The sequence below is a fragment of the Pteronotus mesoamericanus genome, unplaced genomic scaffold (assembly GCF_021234165.1).
Source record: "Pteronotus mesoamericanus isolate MK-2021 breed Mesoamerican mustached bat unplaced genomic scaffold, CSHL_Meso_final contig_100, whole genome shotgun sequence".
NCBI lineage: Eukaryota > Metazoa > Chordata > Mammalia > Chiroptera > Mormoopidae > Pteronotus > Pteronotus mesoamericanus.
The window spans coordinates 8,072,529-8,089,934 of NW_026554999.1; the positions used below are offsets into that span (position 1 = coordinate 8,072,529).

General features: G+C 36.4%; 1 pseudogene; it reads left to right on the forward strand.

Moving 5' to 3' along the window:
• The first annotated feature begins 3,505 nt into the window (after positions 1–3,505).
• On the forward strand, positions 3,506–3,890 carry LOC129073514 (40S ribosomal protein S24-like; annotated as a pseudogene).
• The last annotated feature ends 13,516 nt before the right edge of the window (positions 3,891–17,406 follow it).

Below are 17,406 nucleotides of genomic sequence, written 5' to 3' on the forward strand. Positions count from 1 at the left end.
TAGGCTTGAAATATGTACTTTTAGAAACATCAGAATATAGACTATTATTAAAAGCAATCACACTAAGTAACATTACCAAGGGAATTAGTATAGATAGAAAAAAACACAGATTCAGAAACTGAACTCTGGAGTCTTGTACTATTTAGATGTAGAAGAGATGAGGGAGATATAAAAAGAAAATCAAGTACGTATGGCAAGTAGTTGGAAACTAAATGAGTGTAGAGTCTTAGTAGATAGGTAAAGAAGATATTTAAAAGAGGAATGATCAATTTTGTCACATGTTATCAAATCATAAAGTATAATGTGGACTGAGAATTGCACATTCGATTAGGCAAAATGGAGGGTATTGTTGATTTAATAAGAGGAGTTTCAGATAATGGTGAAGTTGAATGTACAATTTTAATGAACATAAAAAAGAATGAGAAAGTGAAAACTGGAAAAAATGGGTATAGACAATTATTTTGACCAATTGTCAAATCACCTGGCACCATACAGAGTTATTATAATATTATCGACTTATTGCCCATGCTGTATTTTATGTCCCCATGATTTTTTTGTAACTGCCAATTTGTACTTACTTTTTAAAAAAAGATTTTATTTATTTTTAGAGAGAGAGGTAAGGAGGGAGAAAGAGAGACAGAGAAAAATCAATGTATGAAAGAGAAACATTGATCAGTTTCCCCAATTATGGTCAAAATAATTGTCTATTCTCTTCCAAAACAACTTAAGAATCTTAGAGTCTGTTAAAAATTTAACCAATCACTTCTCTCACTTTTTATACTCTAATTTCTTATTTAATTAGTCCATATAATATTGACTTTATACCTACTAGTTAATTATAGTTCCTTTATTTTCCCTCATGTTGGTACTTGCTTTGCATTTTATCTTTTGCAGTTCAATTGCCCATTTATTAAATAGTTTAAAAATAATCTTTATGACAAACATATAATCTGTCATTATTTCTAATTTTAAATGTACCTTATTTCATCTTCATCTTTAGGGTATATTTTAATTTGGTGTTAACAATTATTTGTCTTGGTTATTTGAAAATTTTACTTCACTTAATTCCTTTATTTGTTATTCCTTTTTTGTAGTCAGATATCATTTTATAATTGTTTATATTAATTTCCTATTTTCTTCTTATTAAATTTATTGAGGTGGCATTGCTTAATAAAATAATATTAGCTTCAGGTTCACAATTCTATAATACATCATCTGTGTATTGTATTGTGTGTTCACCACCCCAAGTCAAGTCTCTTTCCATCACCATATACTAATGTCTATTTACCTTAGGAGTTCTGCAGATTTATTATAGTGTTTAAGTTTAAAATTGGGATGAAGTAGGTTTTGCAATCTGAAGATTCTTATATTTCTCAATCCTGGAAAATTTTCACTCATTGTCATTAAAATATTGCCTCTTTTATGTATACTCCCCCCTTCTGAAATTGCTATGCAGACAATGTTGAACTTGGCATTCATATATTTCTATTTTTGTTTCTATTTGTTTTTATTTTTTCTAATTTACTTGGAGATCTTTTCAAATTTATCTGTTTTTTCAAAGTGTACTGTTTATGAATTCCTTTACTTGATTTATTTTTTAATATTTGTTTCTGTTATGATATTTTGATTGGTTAAACTATGATATATATGACATCTGTCCAGAAAGTATCCAGGCATCCACTATGAAAAATAGAGACATTTATTCAAGATACAAGAAACATTGTATATAGGACAATGACACCTCATTCCCCTTCAAAATAAGCACCTTGGGACCTCACACAGTTCTCCCAGCATCCCTTCCACTGTTCAAAACACTCTGCAAAATCCTTTTTTGGAATGACCATTAGATGTCCCATCGTATTTTCCTGGATCTCATCAATGGTCTGAAATCTCTTCCCTTTCAAAGGTGATTTTAGTTTTGGGAAAAGCCATAAGTCACAGGGTGCCAAATCTCGGCTCTAGGGGGGCTGAGCTCAGCATTTCCAGGTATTCTGCCTATTGCAGGCCTTCCGGAATGTGGGTCACTTTAAACAGATGCTCAACCATTTTTGAAGCATTTGTGCCACACTTTTATTTGCACTACACTCATTGCATCATCCCCGAAAGCCTTCTGAATCATCTGAATAGTTTCCATGGAGGACTGTTCAAGCTTAATAAAAAATTTGATGCAGATTGTTGCTCTACTCACTCAGTCATTTTGAATGTGATGACCACACAGTACACATACTCACTCAACAGCATCTAACACCCCCACTGACTAGTACAGTGAAGTCATCATTGTTCATGCATACACATTCCTTTCCACTCTCCTTGGCTGCCATGTTACATTGATGTTAAGAAAACATTCTCGTTTTATTAACAATGGCTGGACTTTTGCAGACAGATCTCATATGTACAATGTAGTATTACTCAGCCATAAAAACAAATAAAATCTTACTATTTGTGACAGCATGGATGGACCTACAGGACATAATGCTAAGTGAAAGTCAGTCACAGAAAGACAAATACCATATGATTTTATTTATATGTGTAATGTTATGAATAAAACAAATAAAATTGAAACACACTCCTGGCACACAGAGCAGACTGGCAGTTTCCATGGCAGCTATGGAAGAGCAGGCTGGGGGACTGAGTGAAAGGGATGAAGGCATTAAGAAGTACAAATTGAGCTCTGAATGGCATGGATCACTTGGTTGAGCATCATTCTGCAAAAGGAAATATTGCTGGTTCAATTCCCTATCAGCGCACATGCCTGGTTTGTGGGCAGTCATAGGTTGGGGCAACTGATCAATGTCTCTCTCTCACATATTGATTTTTCTCTCTCTCTATTTCTCCCTCCCTACCTCTCTCTAAAAATAAATAAAATCTTTTTTAAAAAGTAAGTACAAATTGGCAGTTACAAAATAATCATGGGGACATGAAATACAGCATAGTCAATAAGCCAATAATATTGTAATAACTATGTATAATGCCAGGTGGGTACTGAAAGTATTGGGAGGGAACACATGTTAAAATATATGATTGTCAAACCACTATGGTATACACCAAAAACAATATAAAGTAATATTGGAAACTTTAATTAAAAGATAAAAATAAAAAAGAAATAGTGTAAGCTGCTTTTACTAAGAGACTCAAAATTATAGTTTTTCGTTTAACATAGAACTGTATTTCTTTCTCACAAAATAGATCTGGCAGGTAGCATAAGCAGCTGTATCCACAAGGTTGTCAGGGACACAGCTTTCTTCCTCTTGTTATTCTGTCATGGACTAGGATGCCATTCTTGTTAGCATGCCTGGCAGGGTCTATATCTTTGTTTGGGATCATGGGAAGAGATAAGGGGATGCTGGAGAATAAGTAAATCTTTTCGAGAAAGTGATATGGAGGATGCACAAAAGCACACACATTCATAACCTTACTCACAAGGCCAATAGCTACTTCTCTAGCTGAAATTTGTGTGTGTGGCTCTTTTCTTCCCTAGCTGCTTGAAAATCAGCCACCGTCTTAAATGACACCGTTGACTATCCAGACCAGGAAGTTCATGACCAACAAACTACTTCAGCAGGAACAAATGGTCATTTTCATTCACCCTTGAAAAGCAACAGTGCCTAAGACAGAAATCTTGGAAAAACAAGGCAAGATGTACAAGAACATGCAGATGCCATCTTTGTGTTTGTGTACAGAACCCATTTTGGTGGTGGCAAGACAACTGGCTGTGGTATGATTTAAGGTTCCTTGGATTATGCGAAGAAAAATGAACCCAAACATAGACTTGCAAGACATGGCCAGTGTGAGAAGAGAAAGACCTCAAAAAACTGAGAAAGGAACGCAAAAACAGACTGAAAAAAGTCAGGCAGACTGCAAAGGCCAATATTGGTGCTGACAGAAAGTGAGCTGGAAGCTAGACAGAAGGAGCAAAGGTTCTTTGGTGATGTTATCTTTAGTGATTGTGCAGATTTTTCATAAGAGGATTAGTAAGCTAAGTACTTTGATGTATAAAAATTAAACAAAATGTGTGTGTGTGTGTGTGTGTGTGTGACTTTCATTTAAAAGAAAAGGGAATGAAGAATGGGGGGAGAAGTGATTGGCAGAACCATAGTCTATACAGAATGTTAGTTACCTCAAGTTTGTAGGCTGTGTGTTTGTGTTTTTCTGGGTTGGCTTTATTTTTTTCATGTATCATTTCATAATGTGACAATTATTTGTATGTGTGTTCCTCTTTAACAAAAAAGTCCCTCTTCTGTGGAGGTGTCTGGCACCTACTGTTCTAAAAGTATCTCTGAGAGTAGTAAGGTTTTGCTATTACAAGGTCCCAGAGAAGTGAAAATTTTTAAATTTTCTAAATTCTAAACTTGCAATCTTAGGATGCTAGTGCTTTGAGTGGATATTATTTCCTTCCCTCCAGAGAGTGGCAAGAATACTTGCTGCTACCCTAGACCAAAGAGTACAGTTTTTCTACCCCTTTATTAAGTAGGGGAAGATACAACTTATTTTACAAATGAAGACAATTATGCTTGGATAATGTGTGTAAACTAGTACCTGTCCTGGGAAAACTACCCTGCATGATTACCTTCAGGCCCCCTTAAAGTCCAGATCTATAAAAGGTTTTAGTTCTAACTCCCCAAATCACATATGCCCAAGTCTCTCAAAAATGCATTTGAAGGGCAGGTATAGCTTTTGAGGGTGGAAGTGCATGGAGAGGGAGGGCAGGACTGGAGCCTCTGCCATAAAGTGTATAAGCAATGCCCATGTCTAGGGTCGGATTGTCGGGCTGTGAGAAAGCCAGGTGTATAAGTGGCACCCTGGGGAGTGCCCTGAGGGACATCTTCTTCACAAACTCTGTGCTTCCTGGAATCAGTGCCTATGTTTCTTAGTATCATGTTAATTCCACCAAATTAGAAAACATTTTTCTATATTTTCTTATTGAGACTCCCAGGTTTTAATAAATACAGAATACATATATTTTTTAATTTTTCATAAAACTCAAAAGTTATATAAGCTATAAAGGTATTTACTAAATAGACTCTGCAAGAAGATGACAAAGATTGTAATGATGAGAGTGATCAAAAGGGATGAAATGAGCAAGAGGTCAAGCAGGACCACCGTGTGATCAGAGATATAAAGACTTGGAAAAATAGTGGTCTTTTCTGTAGGATATTACCCTGAATACTGGCCTCAATGTTAAAAGGAAATGGGAAAAACAATTTCCCAAAAATTCAAGTGACTGCCTGCAAATCCCACATGTCATATTTCCTTGATTCTAAGTTACAGTTAATGTAAAAATTAGTCATTGATGTAATAACCTAATAAACAATAATAAATGACAATGATATTTTAAACTTTATTTTCAGGTATGCAAATATGCGTTAATTTTTTATTGTAAAAAATATACTGCACTTTAAGTTTTTTTCTTTTTTCTTTTCTTTTTATTTTATCATGTTTATTCTATTACAGTTGTCTCAATTTTTCCTGCTTTGCCTTCCTCCATCCATCCCACGCCCACCCCCTGCTCCCATAGTCAATTCCCACTCTGTTGTCCATGTCCATACATGTTCTTTGTTTAGTCCCTTCCCTTTCTTTCGACTATTGTCCTCTTTCCCCATCCCCACTGGTCATTTTCGGTCGGCCCATGTTTCTGTGCCTGTGGTTTATTTTGTTCGTTAGTTTATTTTGTTGAATAGAGTCCATTTATAGGTGAGGTCATATGGTATTTGTCTTTCACAAAGTGACTTATTTCACTTAGCATAATATTCTCCAGTTCCATCCATGTTGTCACAAAAAGTAGGAGTTCCATCTTTCTTTCTTTCTTTCTATCTTTCTTTCTTTCTTCTTAATGCAGATTGCTTTTATTTTTTTATTTGTCAAAATAATTATAAAATATTAAAAAATTTAAAACCATTATAAATTCTCAGCAATTAAACCAACATGAGACCAGCACAGAAATAATCAAGTAGATCAATGAAATGCAACAAGCATTCTAGAGATAAATGTATATATCTAACAATGTAATATATGATTAAATTGATATTTCAAATCAATGGGTAGAATAAGGCTTATTCAACAAATAAGGTGCATGGACCACTATTACTTGAAATAAAACAAATATAGAGCCCTATTTCACATGTTATATAAGAAATATTAAAAAATCAATATGTAGAATCTAAGGAGTTATAGGAGAAAATGCAAAATAATGTTTTTCTTACCCTGAAGTAAAATATTCAACCCCAAAAGCTATAAAGTAAATATTGACAATATGACTATATTAAACATTTAACTATATAGTAATATACATATAAAAAAAAGTCAAAGGATAAGTAATAGAATGGGAAAGTTTTTGCTACACATATAAAAAAGGGTTAATAGTTTTGTGTTTTTTTAAGGGAAAATATTCTACAAACTTCAATCGATAAATGGATAAAGAATACCAAAAAGTCATTTAAAACTGTTTCAAAAATAATAGAAATAGGCAAGAAATATACAAAAACAGGTTTAGTTTCAAACAAATAATAAAGGAACAATGAAAATAACACATCATTGTCACAATCAGATTAATACGTACTAAAAAATATTGGTAATATCAAGTATTGGCAACTCTGAAAGGAACTGGGTATTTATAGACTCTTTCTCTTCACCTTAAAGCAGTCCCTTTAGCATATTTTGCAGTGATGGTTTGGTGGAGGTGTATTCTTTAAGTCTTCTTTTGTCTGGGAAAATCCTTATTTTGCTTTCCATTTTAATTGAGAGCCTTGCTGGGTAGAGCAGTCTTGGTTGCAGGTCTTTACTTTTCATGACTTGGAATATTTCTTGCCACTCCCTCTGGTTTGCTGTATTTCTGTTGAGAAGTCAGCTGCTAGCTGTACCGGGGCTCCCTTATATGTTACTACCTCTTTCTCCATTGCTTGCTTTAGGATTCTCTGTTTGTCTTTGATATTTGCCATTTTATGATGATGTGCCTTGGAGTGAGCCTCATTGGGTTCTTCTTGAATGGGACCTTTGTGCTTCCTGGACGTGTGTGACTTTTTCTTTCTTCCAGTTAGGGAAGTTTTCCATCATTACTTTTTCATACAGGTTCTCTATCCCTTGCTCCTCTTCTTCTCCTTCTGGTGTCCCTATTATATGGATATTATTACGTTTCAGGTCGTCCTGCTTTTCCCTGAATGTCTCTACAATCTTTTTTCGTCTTTTTTTGTCTTCTTGCTCTTTCTGGGGACTTTTTACTGCCTTGTCCTCCAGCTCACTGATTCAGTCCTTGGCTTCATCTAGTTTGATTTTGATCCCTTCTACTATGTTCTTCAATTCAGAAATTGTATTCCTCATTTCCTTTTGTCTCTTATTGATAGTTTCTATGTCCTTTTTCATGCTGATAGAGTTTGCAGTAAGTTCCTCATAGTTTCCCTGTAGTTTTTTGTAATTCTCTCTGAGCTCACCGAACTCATTGAACTTCCTTAGAACCATTGTTTGGAGTTCAGTATCTGATAGTTTACTTGCCTCTGTTCCATCCAGTTCTCTTTCTGGGGATTGTTCCTTTCCCTTTGAGTGGGGGGTATTTCTTTGTCTTCCCATTATTTGTGAGACTCTTCTTTTTTGCTGCTGCTTCTTAAATTGTTGTGTCTTGATTTCCTGACTTTGTGGTGTGAACTTCTATGGTAGGAGACCACTGTTTTTACTTTCTGGATCTTCCTCTGATGATGTCAGATGTTGTCCCTGTCTCACCTTAGGCAGTCTGTTTGAGACTTCCAGGAATCTACCATCTGTGGTTGTCTCCTGCACCTGTTAATCTAGTCACTCTGCCCTCAACAGGCAGCCTTAGATAGGCCAGGGCAGGGCAGAGTCCCTCATGAGTCGGAGTTATTGGGTCCTCTCATGCTGCCGCTCAGGGGAGTGGTTTCTACCTTAGCAAGATGGTTGTTGCCATAGGTGGGAGGAGTTAGCACTTGGATCCCCCTGTCTACTCTCTTTGTTCACTCCCCAAAGTCTCTATCCCAAGTCTCCCTTCAAGTGTCTCCAGACCACTGTGCACTTCCTTTAGCCAGGGATCTACTATCTGCGGCTGCCACTCTGCACTCAGCAGGCAGATTAGACAGCTCAGGGTGGGGCGGAGTCCCTCCTGGGGGCGGGGCTATTGGGTCCTCTCATGCTGGCGCTCAGAGGGAGTAGTCTCTGCCTGAGCAAGATGGCTGCTGCCACATGGGGGATGAGTCAGCACCAAGATCCCACTGGCTACTCTCTCAGTTCTCTCCTAAAGCCTCCTTTCCTAGCCTCTCCTTAGGCATCTCTAGCCCACTCTGGCCCTGCCTTTGCTGAAGCCCAGGGTAAGTGGCTACAAATAAAAATTTATGCATTGGCCCTTTAAATGGCTCTTTGTGTCTCCAGTCGCCTGTCTCTGGCAGAGAAAAACCCTGCCGCTTTTCACAGCTGGCTGTTTTCTGTGTACTTTATGGGCTCTGGTGCTATAGGCTAGAGATTCCCGCTTTTGGTTTAGACTCCACTCTTCTTAGGGGGATCCAACTGGCCATTTTAATATCCTTCTGGTGCTGCCGCCTGTGGATGCCCTGCCTGCCTTTTTGAATCTCTGCCGCACTCCTTACCAGTTAGGTTGTGCTAAAGCCGAGTCTTCTGTCTCCGAGGTTACAAGGCTCCTCTCTTGCTGTTGTTCAGTTGTTTGTTCTAGGTGATTTCTCCACAATTTAGTTGTAATTCCAGGTTTGTCCTGGGAGAAGGTCAGTGTGACTTCCACTCACTCCTTCTCCATCTTGATTCCCTGGCACTTTGAACTTTTGCCTGCAAAAATATTCTTGTAATCTCTCTTGAATAAGAATAAATCCTGATAAAGTCTGATGATACAGTCTTGCGATTTAAAAAAATATAGTGATAAAAAATATATGACTAGGCAGTTTCCTTTACATTTCCCTTTAGCCTTTGATTCAGTTGTCACACAGACATACTCATTCATCTTCTTTCCAAGGACATTTGACTCACAAGATAGTAAGAGTCCCAGTTCCTCTCCCTCCGTGTAGCATGCACTACAGTCCAGCCTACCAACTGTATCAGCCCTGAGAGAGTATGTGTATGTAGGTGTGGGTGTAAATGTGTATACAAGGTATCTCTGAGTAGGCAGTGTGGGTTTGTATGTGTATGCACTTACATAAGAAAAGTGTCAATGTTGGGATGTATTGAGTGCTTTCTTAATGCTGTAGGAAGTTGAATGTTTCCAGCTCACTGCTTGGTAACATAGCCATGCAGTTGAGATGTGGTACATTGGCACTGCTGACCATTTTAAATGTAAGCATATATGGCCATGTTGATTTAAACATTTCTTGGGAATATGCATGAGAGCCAGATAATAAGTGACGATAGTCTTGTAGTGGCAGAAAGAATATGTATAAGAGAGAAACTCTAAGAGATGTGCTATTTAAAAAGATAACATATCTGTGAGGTAATGTGAGTGACAGGAATTGCATGTCAGAGAGAATTAGACTATGAAAGACAAGGTGCATAGAAAAATCAGGCTGCAAGTGTCAGAAATGGAATACATGTGAATGGCAGTACAAACGGGAGCAAACAGTACAAGAAATAAGGTGAGAATAGAAAAGTAGGAATGTTTTACTGTTGGAAGGAGAAGACAGGAACTACACAAAAAATGCAACTTTAGAAAATTCATTTCTACAATCATGACTTTTCAAACTAAAAATGCAAACAAAAGAATGATTTGTGTGTGTGTGTGATAAGAGTAATTAAGTTAAATTTCATGGGGAGTTTTCAGGAAACATAATTTTAGAAGCAGCAAACACAAAAACAAAAATAATCTGCTGTATTTTACTCTCTATACTTATTTTCAGTTACTTAAAATAATGGGAAGGTGTGATAGAAGCCAAAAAATACTGAATTTCTTTCCAGTGTTCACATATATACATAACTGAAATATTTGATTTGGAATAACAACATTCTGCTTTAGCTTTATAGTATGAAAGAGATTTGATGCCATCCTTCCAGTAGCCTAGGAAATAGACCTCCATGAGAGCATGATGCCTTTTCTCACTACTCCTCAAAATTGTCTCTACATCCATGTTGAATGCAGACCATGTTGAAGTGTGTTTTCTTTTCTCTATTCCCATTATACCTTCCACTCTTTGAGATCAAGGTCTGTGTCTTATTCACCATTACATCTTCAGAGGCAAAGAATTAATGAAGGGAAAAGGGTGGAAATCCCATTTGAGGTCTTGGAACTGAAGGCTTTTGCCATGGACTGTGAGACAGACTTGTCTAGGAAGTGTTGGCCACACATTAGATCCTCTGGATACAAAATCATCATTCCTGGATGCCTGTACATGTTTGCCCTGCTACCCGGTGTCTCAGACAGCTGTTTAATCTTTAGGCCAATCCTCTGTTCACAAGCACAGGCAAATGTGAGAAGTTTTCCACCTTCATATTTTCAGAAATTGTAGTATAACAATATTCAATCTTTAATCTCGCAGAATTTATAAACAGACTTGTTTACAATAAAAAATTGAATAAAGCTGAGGGAAATTAATCACATTAGTGAGGCATGAACTCTTGTTTTTTTTCCTCATGATTTTTACCTGTAGGTAAAGGGAAATATATGCCAATGAATTATTAACTTAGAACCACTATGAAATATTATATATTCATATATTCAACAAATTATTTTTGACAGCTAACCTTCTAGGAGGTTTTGGTATACAGTCGTGAAAAGCATAAGCCGCTCTTCTATAAAGAAAGAAAAATGATAGACATTTAACAAACTATTATATTTTTTGTTTAAATTGAGAAATACTGTTTTTCAGGTTCTATCATTACAGACTATAAAATTTCTTTTTAATATATTTCTTTTTAATAAAGTGCTTTCAACAATTTTTACTTTTTGCAAATAGCATAATCAACTAACAGAATTTTTAGAGAATAAGATCAGGGCTTTTAAATGACCTTGTAAAAAAGGTATAATTCGAGAGGTTTCGAGGTGCCCAGGAGCTAGGAAGCTAGGTCACTAGGCTCCTTTGATACTAGGGAAGCAATGAAACCATCATGACATTTTTCATTATATAATATAATATCTCAAGTTGAACCACTGCAAAAACAATTACAGATTCATAAGAAGAAAAAGGCAAGATAAGAAAAATAATTTGGTCATAGCTATAAGTTTTGCAGATTAATTATCATATTTAAGATATGATATCCTAAGGCAATACTACTAGAGCAAATAGCTACTAAAATCATCTTTGGTATTTCAGAATCGAATCGAATCTCAATTTTAAAGTTACATACAGTGCACTGACTGTACAATGGATTTCCTTGTGCCATGCAGTGTAGCAGTTGTCGGGCTGTGCTCTAAATAATGTACTAATCAGTTTCATAGGGATGCCACAACTTTTCCTCATTTTGTCAGTTTCCTACTTGGTACCACTTATTTAAACTTATTCTAGAATGTTGTCATGTCAGTAATATTTAATGGCACAAAGAGTTTGTTTCATTATTTAAAAAGATTATGTATCCCTTTTTAAAAACAAGCAAATTCTTATGCAAATATCATTTGACTTTAGGACTTTTTCTTTTCCTTTTGTCCTTTTCTTTCTTTGCTTTTTCTCTCTCTTCTTTTTTCTTCTCTCCTCCTTTCTGTCTTGACTTCTTTTTCCCACTCTTCCTCTTCTTTTCATTTCTTTTTTATAAATTAGTACTTCCATTATTATTCTCATTGACCAATGCCATTCTATCTTTATTATCTCACCTATGGTTTAGATTTATCATAACAGGCTTCAAAAGATTCTGTGCCCCTACTTTGTCTACTGCTATACTATACACTTTCTCAATGTGTGTACCTAATAATTTTCACTTTAAATTTTTGACTATGTTTACTACAGGAAGCAAACTGTCTTTTATGCTCTCACCATTCTCTGCCATAAATAAAATAGTAGCTCCCAGAGAAAAGAACTAGCACATGCAGATGGAGACACAATTTGAGAAGTATGCATGTCATTAATGATACAAGAATAAATGCAAATAAATAATCTTTTCTAGAATATCTTCCCTCTCCTCTATGTATAGCAGAAGACAGTCAAGGACAATAAATTCTGAAGGGAACCAGATAAGAAAGAAAATAAAAGAGAGGAAAAGAGGGAAAGAAAATTTAAGGAAAGAAATTCTGGAAACTTTTTTTCACCCATTTTCTTTTCTAGAACAATAACTAAGTTTTTTTGTTCTAAAGTCAGGCTTTTGCAACTACCCTAAGTTAATGGACCATGAAGGACATCCCCTTATATCACCTCTGGCCTTTAAGGTTTAAGATTAATTCCATTAAAGATTTAAGATCGTATAGCAGGATGAGGGTAAGAAGAAAGGCTGGTGACTTAAATGAAAGAAGAGGAGAGGTCAGACCTAGGACAAAATTCCTTAGACTGGACATAAGGATGAGACAAATCCAAGACTGGGACAAACATCCCATGATTCTACCATTGGCAGCAATTTAGACATCAGCACAAAATGCCCCAAAGATGAGAATTCCCACATTGGGAGAGAATGTGTGCATGCACATGGAAGCAGGGTATAAAGCCCATGATTTCAGATGCATTTGTGAATAAGTCAATGAAAAGCACAGTGCCCAACAGATGGAAAACATTCTCAGATGGCAAGAGCAGCACTGGTGATTACAGCTGTTGGGAAACATCCCATCTGGTTTCAGAAACTGTAGCCTAGCTGGCAGGCAAGAGGGCCCCAAGGCTGGAGCTAAGCAAGGAGGTCTGGGGAAAATAGGCCACTGAGGAAACAAAACCTGTCCCCCTGGCAGGGACACAGCCCTTGCCTCCTTCACATCACCCTGCTCGGCCCTGGAGGATGGCTGGTTAGTCAGTGACATGTAAGAAGACCCCTTGATGGCAGGGGCAACTAAGACAGGCACAGCCACATGGGCATCAGGGAAGAGCTTGGGGGACACAGAGAAAGGGCAAAAGACCCTCACCCTTCTGCTTTGATATGGCTGGAGTCCTCATTCTATCTGAAAGAAGTCTTTTTATCTCTTGGCGGCTCTGCTCCCTGCTCTGGGCTCAGGCTTGAAACAATACTAGAGGCAGGTATAGCCCTTAACTGAAATAGATAGTTCCCAGGGGAAATCAGGCTTAGAAGTAAATTATTTGAAGCATGCTTTGTTTTTCCCTCAAAAGCTATGATAACTAGCTCTGGCTGGGAAGGTAATTTACATTATTCATAGACCCTGACCCTAAAGCCTTTGGCACTCTTATGTTTATGCTCTCATGTTTACTCGTCTCCTCTTGGACCCCTGTAAATCAATGTGTTCCTGCCATTTGTTTTCTCTGTGAATATTAATATACTGTTGCAATGAGAACATCTATACATTCCTATTACCTAGCCCCCTTGATAACCCCTTCAATAAAAGTCATTGGATACTGGGGCTCAGGGCCTTCTCCACTAGAGGGAAGTATCATCTCTTTCCCTGGCAGACCAAGAAAAGTATCTGGGATGATTTATTTTATTTTCCTATCCGTGACGACCCGAAGCATACTCTGCTGGACAGAGTCTGTCCTCTGCCTCACATAGCAACCAGTTAATTCTAAATACTAAACCCATCTAATCTCAGTGAGAACCTGAAATTCCATATAATTTGTGATAGGCAGAAAACATCCTCCTTTCCAGTAATGCCCATGTCAGAATTCCTGATAACTGTGCACATATCACTTTACATGGCATAGGGCAATTAAGGTTGCAGATAGAATTAAAAGCCGTTTATCACTTAAACTTAAAATAAGATTATCCAGGTGGACTCATTGTAATCACAGGCTTCTTAAAAGTAGAAGAGGGAGGCAGAATAGATCAGGGTGATGGGATGTGAAAAGAAATCAACCTGCCATCACTTTAAAAATGGAGAAGTGCCATGAGTCAAGAAATGCCAGCAATTTCCCGATGCCGAAAAGGCAAGGAAACATATTCTTCTCTGCGGCTTCAGAAGGGATGCAATCTTGTCAACACCGTGATTCTGAACACAAGAAACTGTGAAGGGCATTTGATCTACATAACCATAAGGTAAATTTTTGTTGTTGTTTGCAACCAGTCAGTTTATTGTAATTTGTTATAGAAGAAATAGAAAACGAACACCTCAAAGAGAAAAAAAAAGTAGGGGAGAAATTGAAAATTTACTATCAGTCTTCACCACCACATCCAATTCATGAAAATAAAAAAAGAAATATTACATATGTGCAAGTGTTATGTTGCCAACTCACAGCTATTTTTATAGATTCTGTCAAAAATAGTCATCACTCATATGTAGAAACCTTACCTAATGTTGAATCACACAAATTTGACTCCATCAGACAAACAGCTCAAATGTTTAGATTAAACGTGTGTGGGTCTAACAAAGAGAAAAATTGTCTACAGCAAACAAAATGTTTTGTGCATGTGTTCTGAAAAGATCTGCAATGGAAGGTTAAAGTTCTGGAAGCTGACACCCTTTCTACTGGAGCTTAGAGCACTGGACAAGGCTCAGCCTGACTCAGCTCACCAGGTCCACTTCCTGACTGACCTCAGTCAAATCCGAAAGCCACACTGGGGAGCCACTTTATTGCTCAACTATTAACTGCAGAGAGCTGAGCAATATCTTACAAGTGCCACATAATGAGGAGATTTGGTTTTAGAGGGCGGCTGTTACTTGGACAAGAACTACAGAAATCCTGTGTTTATAGGAGATCAAATTCTCAGCAAGTAAAGCTTTTAGTTACCACCTCCTGAATGTAAAAGAAAAGTGAAATACTCTGCACTTTTCCACAATATGTTTTTCCTTCCTGTCAGGTTTTGCCTAAAATACAGCTTAGTGAGTGAAGTTAAACTACATCCAGGTGCTAACACTGGCAGAGGACTAAAGGTAATAAAGTCCTACCTGGAGCAGGGCTGCTCAGCAGCAGATCCTGGCCCCTGCTGCTTTATATACAACATTGCACATCCCACAGGCATGAGCCAGAAGTGAGAGAAATATTTGCTTAGATCTGAGTGCATTCACCCATATATTGATGTTTAAGAAAAAAAATAATAATCTCTGTGAACTGAGATAAAATGGCTGTGATATAATTCTATCACATAAATGATGGAATGTTTATCATACATTATATACAAGTTCTCTCATTTCATTTTATATGAAAAAAGTAACATTTACCTTACCAAAATCCATTTTATGTTTCACTTTCATCAAATTTAGGGCCTGGTAGAATCACATCCTTCAGAGCAGAGAAGGGCCGTTCAGTGTCACTCTGCTGATGCTCTCTGGCAGGACACAATTGAACTATTTTTTCAAAAATGGAAAAAGAGAACCCGCAGAAATGTTTTCCTTTGCAAGGAGGAAATAGAAGTGGTCCTCTGTTGGGAAAAACTAACATTGTAAATCTCCCTCACATAAGAACACAAACACTTTACTCTTTGAAGAGAACACTAGAACACTAATGTTTAGGTATTCATTCTATGCTATTTATGGGTCCACACAGGGCCTTGAGCCCAATTTCAATTACATGCAAGGAAGGTCTAATCTTGTAGACTGTTAACTCAGCAGCCTTCCTAAGTAGCCCCAGGGGTTCACCAGTCTGTACACTCCTCACATCAAAGCCTGCATCAACATAGCAGTTATTACTCTGTACCAATGGGGGCAATTGCTTCTTATTTCAAAATTTTGTTTCAGGTGACTAGGGAATGAAAAATTTGTTAACATATTCACAAAAATTATATATATATATATATATATATATATATATATATATATATATAAATCACGCAGTATGGGGTTGTTATTTAGAGATACATTATTCAATGAGGATGGGTTAGCCTTCAAGATACAGTTGAATTAAATGCCTATTAGTTATAATTTTTTATTGGTGCAATTAGATTAACATGAAATCTGTAAACTTCTGAAAATCTGAAAATATGATATATAACCAGTTATACTGCAAAGTCCAAAACCAGTGAATTATTGCAGAAAGTAACTCACTACATGAAAGAATACATGTCATTTCACAGGAAACTGATCTTTAGTTAATGATACAACCAAAGACCAGAATACTTTTTTAAGCACGTGGATAAGCAATGCTTCTTTTCCATATATTTTTTTCATTATTCAGTGTTAGTAGAAAACACTGTTGCATTTCAGTTTATATATAGCTAAATTTGGAAAAAAGATTATTTAGGTTGAAAAAAGATACATTTATAAGTTAGTAAAAACACAGACATTTAGATTGCTAAAGAAAATGATTCAGTGGAATTATTTGGTCCTTTTGTCCAGACAGACCTTGCATGAAATAAAAATGGGAAAAATACCTAACAAGTATGTATATCTTTAAAGGCTTTATTTTTAGAGCAATTAGGTTCACAGCAAAATTGAGAGGATAGTAAATATTTTGATAATCATGGCTATACAAAAAAAGAATCAAGTAAACAAATATGATAATGCCTATGGTTTCCCATATCTAGAAATCAGATCTACTTGGACTAATTAATACATAATTTTTGGCAAACAAAATAGTTTTAGTTTCAATATATGAAAAATATTTGAGTCACTACATTAATTTAATGAGAATTTAATATGTCCTATTAAAAATTATGTTGTATATATATGTTTAGTAGATTTGTTCTCACTACCACACAAACATCAAGAAGGAACATGAGTGGTAAGGAGCCCCAGCGTTTACATTTAGTGTAAAAGAACTGTGATCACCATGGAGAAAATCTTCACAGAAAGGCCTTACATGTCTAAACAAAGCTCTGAAACTGGAGACTTCATTACTACATCGGCAAGGGGCGTAGGAAGCACAAAACAACCAAATTTTTCATCAACAATTGAAATTCTAAGGGCGTCTTTTTAAAATTTCTGTCCAGCATCCACTCTGTGATTTGAAAGACAGAAAATAATGTACTTTCAACCACCCTGGGTAGGTTAGTTCTGTATCTTATTGTTTCTGTTTCTTTGGAGAACCCTGACTAATAGGCCCTCGATGTGACTTTATTTTGTTCTCCATCCCTGTTGATATCCAGGGAAGAACAGAAAGCTCTGATCAGGGAGCAGAGAAATTTGGTACTTCATGAGAACATGAGATTGGGACTTGAGATGAAAGGAGGGTAGCTCTGTAGGGTTCACAGTTGTCATGAGGAAATTGAGTCTAGCCCAGATGTATTTATTAGACCATCTTGCCAAATTTATTAAATATAGGTTTAAAGCTTTTCTAAAAGATTATTGAATTAATATTAGGATACTGTTAAATATTAATATAATTGAAAGCTTTTATTAACCATATGGACATAATATTTAATACAATCAGCATAAACTGAAAAACACATTTAAAACCTCCACTCCCTTTTTCTTTTCTTTGATAAGAACACATTTTTACTTTAAATCAATTAGAATTTTTC